The following is a 7,378-nucleotide window of genomic DNA, read 5'->3' as shown; positions in this document are numbered from 1 at the left end:
GGGGGGGGGGGGAAGAGGTGACCAAACTATTTAGACTCTATAGGTTATTCGACTATGGTTACCATTAGAGAATGAAATCTATTATGATTTATTTTAAGAATAGTTTGGTAATTTACCTAAAATTTATATGCATGTATATTTTAATAAATTATGTATAACTCACATTTCAAATAATTTTTTATATAGATTTTTAAAATATGTAATATTATGTGATCATATTTTAATATCGAATTTTAGTAGCATACATTGTAACACATTACATGACACTAATCACATTATTCAATAGGCATCACATGACACATGTATTTATTGTCTTTAAATTATCACATTTGATATTATCAAATATGGTCACCTTAGTATCACTAAATTTCATATTTTATTTTTTAAATATTCAAAATATTCAAAATTCAAATGAGATGGGGCGTAATAATGAATAAAATTCTATTTTGAATTTTCTATTTAAAATATTTTCAACTTTTTAAATTAGATATTGGCTGGATTTGTCAATAGTTTCATACTAAATATATTTATTGGTTTTTTTTTTTAAAAGGTTAGAAGAATTTATAATAAAAAAAATTTTAATGTAAACTTTGAACCAAAGAAATGGAACTGTGTACAAAAAAAATTGAATATTAAATTGATAGGTCATGATGTATTGCATGGATCCATCTTTTACTATTATGGTAAACAAACTACTATTTCATTGTTATTAATTTAAGGGAAAATTATTTATTAGTCCTATTAGGGAGACTTATACTACATATGGTCCTATTAAAAAATTTATGTTTCCATAAGTACTGTGAGTGAGAAGTTTATTGACACATTTACCCTCAATATTAGTTGTTAATATCATAAGTAATAGTAAAACCATATATAAGAAATTGAATGTTATCATAAATCATATCTATATCAACGTAACATAACGTGACACTTATACGTAACGTGACACCTATGATCTATGGTAACATGCAATTTCCTACATAGAAAATTGCATGTTACCATAGATTATATCTACATAAACGTAACGTAATATGACACCTACATAAACATAACGTGACACCTATGATATATGACAACATTCAATTTCCTATATAGGAAATTGAATGTTACCATAGATCATATCTACATAAACGTAACGTAACGTGACACCTACATAAACGTAACATAAACGTAACGTGACACCAACATAAACCAACAACATTTTCACATTCAATTTAAAAAAATAAAAACTCATTAAGTTTGCGAAACGTAACATAACACGTTACGTTTATGTAGGTGTCACGTTACGTTACGTTTATATAGGTGTCACGTCACGTTATGTTTATATAGGTGTCACGTCACGTTACGTTATGTTTATGTAAGTGTCACGTCACGTTACGTTTATGTAGAATCTTGTGGAATGCATTCCTATCTAAATAGGACTTGAAACTCTATAAGAAATTACACAGAACTTAGCCTACCATAAGTGTCTGAAAAAAAACTTATAAATAAGTCCCCCTTAATTTAAAATTTTAAAGTAGTGTTCAATTGTTATCATCATTTAAAATTTTGATTTATTTTCCATATCAATGTTATAAAAAAAAATCATACATATAGGAATTTGAAAGGTGATAATTACATCATCTAAAAAAAATGATAATTACGGAATTTAAAATATATTATCGTAATAATTAAAAGGTCAATAATATTAAAATTTTAAAAGATAAATGACATACAATATTTTCATAGTAGTTGGGGTCTATCAACATTTTCTTACAGAAAAGTTGACACAGAGAAATTTCGCTATGAGACAAAAATTTCAATTTTCATAGAGAAATAAATTTATCTGATATGATCACAAAGAAATTTCATCGAAAGATCTTAACTAATAAAAAAAACATATTGGACCATTCCTACTATCCAAAGTTGGAGAGGGGCATTTTACTAATTTTTCCATAATTTATAATTAAAGTGAAATGATTAATGATTTTATGACACATGTATTTTTATATTTTATTAATTTAAAATTATAAAAAATTTAAATTAGAAGTTTTAAGCTTATTGACCCAACAACATATTATAGTATCAATCAGTTTGCTTGTTTTCATTTTTCAAAAAATACTTTTTAGAAAATTTTACTTTCTTATTTTCCGTATTTTTTTGTTTTTACTAAATTTTTTTAATATTTTAAGCATTTTTTTTACTTTTTAGACACACCTAACATAAATACACCTAAAAAGTAAAAAAATTATAAAAAAAAACTTTTAAAAATTCACTAAATACCAAAAATACAAAAAAAAAAATACAAGAATTCAGTATATTTTTTGTATTTTTATGTATTTATTAATTTTTTAAAATATTTTTTCACAAATTTTTTACTTTTTAGATACATCTAACTAAGGTGCATCTAAAAAAGTTAAAAAAAAAATGTTTAAAATTTAAAAAATATTCACTAAAAACAAAAGAATACGAAAATGAAAAAATTCAGTTTTCAAAAAATTTAATTCAGAAAACTCAAACTAAACACACTGAATAGAAGTATAAATATAGATATAGATTTCATACCATAACCATTGAAACTAAAATAGTAATAATGTTATTACATGTTTTGAAATTACAAAATTTAAGGAAATAATATTGGCAATGATTAAAAGGATATAGAAATTTACTTAATTTATGTAAGTTAGATTTTGGACTAATCACAAGATGGCATGTGTATTTTAAGTGATATAAAATTCAAAAAATATATAAAATAATTATATTCAGCTTGTTGGGTTTCACTTTCGAAAATTGAAATTTTTTATTTTTCGTGTTTTTTTTTTCACTGATTTTTTTTGAAATTTTAAGTAATTTTTTTAAAAATTTTTTTTAGATACACCTAATATAAATACACTTAAAAATTATAATATTTATGAAAAAAAAAATCTTTAAAAAATTTACTAAATATCAAAAATATAATAAAAAAAGGGAAATTGACCAGTAAATCCCATTTTGTGGACTTGTAATCCATAAGGTCCTAAATGTTTTCTTAGTGACTGGGTGGTCCGTTAATTTGTTTGTTGACAGTTTTGCCACTACTAGTATTATTGATTGACATTTAGTGTGGGTTTGTATGGGATAAGGTGAATGGGTGTTTGTATGTCACGCTGATCGAAAAAGCACACTAATACTTTTTTTTAATTTAGTAAATGTGTAACACTCAAAACATGAGACGTGGGTTGTGACGTGAACACAAGTAATTTGACACATGGTTTTTGTGTGTGTGTGTGTTTTTTTTTTTTTTGTGACGTGGGTTGTGATATGAACACAAGTAATTTGACACTTTTTTTTTTTTTTTTTGGTGACATGGGTTGTGTCACGTTTTGGCTTTCCCACAGTTTGACCCTTTGTTTTTAAATTGCCATTTGTGATGTTTCGACGTGAACCTTACCATTGGTTGGGTTCACGCAGATTCGTATCTTGATTCAGACACTGGTTGTTCCACTACTGTTCCCATCTGATCTGCAAAAAGATGTCCCTTCCGATTGTTTGAACATCTCTCCCCCTGAATCTATCAGCCACTACTTCTCCTCCCTTGAACACTCCTTTCACTCGATTCCTTATCCCACATTCTACAACATACACACCGAATCTAAAACCCCTCTAGATCCATGAATAACCTTCACAATTGATCTACACTACGGTGGCCCGGCTAATTCATCCACACCTTCCATCACTTTCGTATCATACACTAGCAAAAGCCCAGAACTCATTTCACATATTCTTTTCTTCCTTGGAGGCTCAAGTACCACAGAGGAGGAAGAGACACACAGACTCGGACGATGAGAGACCTGTCTCGAACGAACTCGACGACGATGCTGATGATGATTTCGAATTCTCTTTGGTACGCGGTGATTCTGACGTAACTGCAGATCAGATATTTGATCAAGTTCGTTAGGTTTCCCCGATATCCAATCGCGATCTTCTGATTCACGATGATCAAGATCGTGATGCGAAGCCTGATGTATCGACTCTGCGACTTCCTCTGAAGCGCGATGATCAGGATCGTGATGCGAAGCCTGATGTATCGACTCTGCGTTCACATAAGGGAGTGTGACAGTGTGACATGCCTTACCAGGGCCGACTATGTTCACATCGTCAATTCAGCAGGACCAAACGTGAATGGGTGTTTGTATGGGATAAGGTGAATGGTTGGGATTGCACATACGAAAATGGAAAAACGGAGGATCCCATATAATTAAGTGAGGGCAAATCAGGCAAGCCCACACCAAAAACATTCAAAAAAGGACTTATGAGTAAGTAATCCCACCTAAATTGGAGTTGCCAATCAAACAAAAAATCAGCAGGACCAAACGGAACATAATTCACGAATTAAGGACTTTCGGATAAATTTCCCATAAAAAAATGAAAATTTATTATTTTTTAATTTTTTTTTAAATGTTTTACTTTTTAGGGTGTATCTAAAAAAACAAAAAACAAAAAATTACTTAAAATTTTAAAAATATTCACTAAAAACAAAAAATATGAAAAAAAAAATTCAATTTCTAGAAAATTGAAACCAAAGTCTCAAAGAGGCCACAATATTTTTGCTTATATAATATAAATAAAATATATTTGTATATGAAATAATTTAATTGAGTTAACCTACAAACTTATTTTTCGGCTCATTTTCTAATTGAACCATTTTTGTGTTTGAAATCTAACCTATTGGTGTAGATGATATAGCTTATTTTTCAGTGTCAACCTAGTTAAGATTAGCCCTGTTTGGTAGAGCTTAGGAAAAATAATTATAGATTATAACTTAACAGATTATGCCTTATAGCTGTGAATATAAGCTGTTAACCTGTTTGGTGCAACTGTGGGATTATGGATTTAAGCAGCAGAGTAGTGTTTGGTTAATAAGCTGTAAAATAACTTTTTATTGTGTAATTATTCTTTTTGCCCTTATATGATATAAAAATGATTATTTTGTCATTTATTTCAATTTTAATTTAAAAAAATTATTTCATTAATAAAAGTTGTTATAATTAGTATTACAAAAATTATCATTTCATTAATAGCATCAATTAGTATAAAATTATTTCATTTTTTCATTATAAATTAATTAGTGGCAATTAATGGCTTAATAAGCATCAATTAATACTAAAATTATTAATAGTTTCAATTAGTATAAAATTATTTCATTTTTTCATTATAAATTAATTAGTGTCAATTAATGGCTTAATTAGCATCAATTAATACTAAAATTATTAATAGTAAATCAATTAATGGCTTAATTAGTCTCAATTAATACTAAAACTATTAATTAGTATAAATTAATATTAATAATTAATTTTTGATGCTATCAATTAATATTAATAATCAACAATTGTAATTGTTATTAATTAGTATCAATAAATAATTAATTCATTACAAAAGTATACAATATTAATTTATTAATAATTAATAATTAATACCAATTAATATTGATTTTTTAATTAATATTGATTTTTTTTTATTTTTCTACAGAAATATACAATTTTTTCTTTTTTAATTAATATAAAAATATACAATATTAATTTATCAATAATTAATACCAATTAATATTGATTTTTTAATTAGTATTGATTTGTTTTACGATTTCAACGCCGCCGGCAAAGATCTGCCAGTGGCTAGGGTTTCAATGTAAACCACGATCACGATCGCGACGGCAATGGTGACAAACAACGTAGATTGAGAGAGAGAGAGATGGGGGGATGGCGGTGGTTAGGGTTTCAGATCGCAAAGAGAGAGAGAGAGCTCTGGTTCGTTGAGAGCTCTAGTTCTCCGACTAGATCGTGATGCTCCGGTTAGGGTTTCAGATCACAAAGATAGAGAGAGAGAGCTCTGGTTCGTTGAGAGCTCTGGTTCTCTGACCAGATCGCGATGCTCCAGTTAGGGTTTCAGATCGCGAAGATAGAGAGAGAGAAGAGAGATCGCGAAAAGAGATAGAAGAGATAGCGAAGAGAGAGAACTGTGGTTTGCCTCTGCCGGAAATCACCCTCGCCGGAAAATCTCTGCCGGAAATCGCCCCTGTCTCTCTCTCTTTCAAGTGAGCAATGAACAGTGTTTTGTGAAATAGGATTTATATAGTTGGGTTTTTGGTAATATTTGGGTATTGACAAGGGCATTTAAGTAATTTTATGCCCCCTACACCAGCTACGCGCTTAAGTTGAAATTTTAAGAACCCTTGGAGCAACTTTCATATTTAAGTCGAAAATGGCTTAAATTAAGCTATAATCTGTGCCTTATAAGTTGTACCAAACACACCAATATAGCTTAATTTTAGCCAAAAATTGATTTAGGCTAAAAAAAAGTTTTAACCTACAAACTTAATTGAGTTAACCTACAAACTTATTTTTCGACTCATTTTCTAATTGAACCATTTTTGTGTTTAAAAACGAACCCATTGGTGTAGATGATATAGCTTATTTTTCAGTATCAACTTAGTTAGGATTGTTTAGTTTTGCTTTAAAATTTTGTGAAATCACCATTCTTTTATTGATATTTGTCTCAAGAGCAATGATAGAGAGCACTAGAGTTGGAGCTCTAATGCCAACCCTAGTGATGTGGCAATATATATAAAATAAAAATGTAACATCACAAGCCAAAGAAAAATGCTTCATACCACTAATACACCACTAATGGCGTGGCATCATATGGACCCCATCACTGATGTGATAGTTTGGCCTTTTTTTTTTTGTACACTGTCACCTCATTAGTGGTGCTTTTAGAGCTTCTAATTTAGTGATCTAAATCGAAACTGCAGGCCAAAACATCAAATCATAAGGTGGGGCCCACCTCTAGAGCTTCCTCTAGAACTCCTCATTTAGAGGTCTCAAACATTTTTGTTTGTCTCAATACTCTTTGTATATTGGTTTTTATCAATAAAGTTTTTTTTTTACCTAACTTATTAATAAAAACTCGAGTCCAGACCCATTTTTTTTTTTTTTTTTTTCGAGACTAAACTATTTAGACTGTATAGGCTATTCGACTACAGTTATCGTTAGATGATGAAGTCTATTATGATTTCTCTTAAGACTAATTTGGTAATTTACCTAAAATTTATTTACATATATATTATTTTAATAAATTATGTATAACTCTCATTTCAAATGATATTTTTTATATAGATTTTTAAAATGTGTAATATTATGTGATCATATTTTGATATCAGATTTTAGTAGCATATATTATAACATATTAAATGACATTAATCAAATTATTTGATAGGCGTCACATGATACATAAAATTATTGTCTTTAAAGTATTAGATCAGATACTATCAAATATGGTCACCATAGCATTATTAAATTTCATATTTTATTTTTTAAATTTTCAAAATTTTCAAATTTCAAATGAGATGGGCTTAATAATGAAT

This window comes from Camellia sinensis, chromosome 3 (genome assembly GCF_055761805.1).
Source record: "Camellia sinensis isolate YWXY chromosome 3, ASM5576180v1, whole genome shotgun sequence".
Lineage (NCBI taxonomy): Eukaryota > Viridiplantae > Streptophyta > Magnoliopsida > Ericales > Theaceae > Camellia > Camellia sinensis.
Note: the sequence above shows the minus strand (reverse complement) of the source record.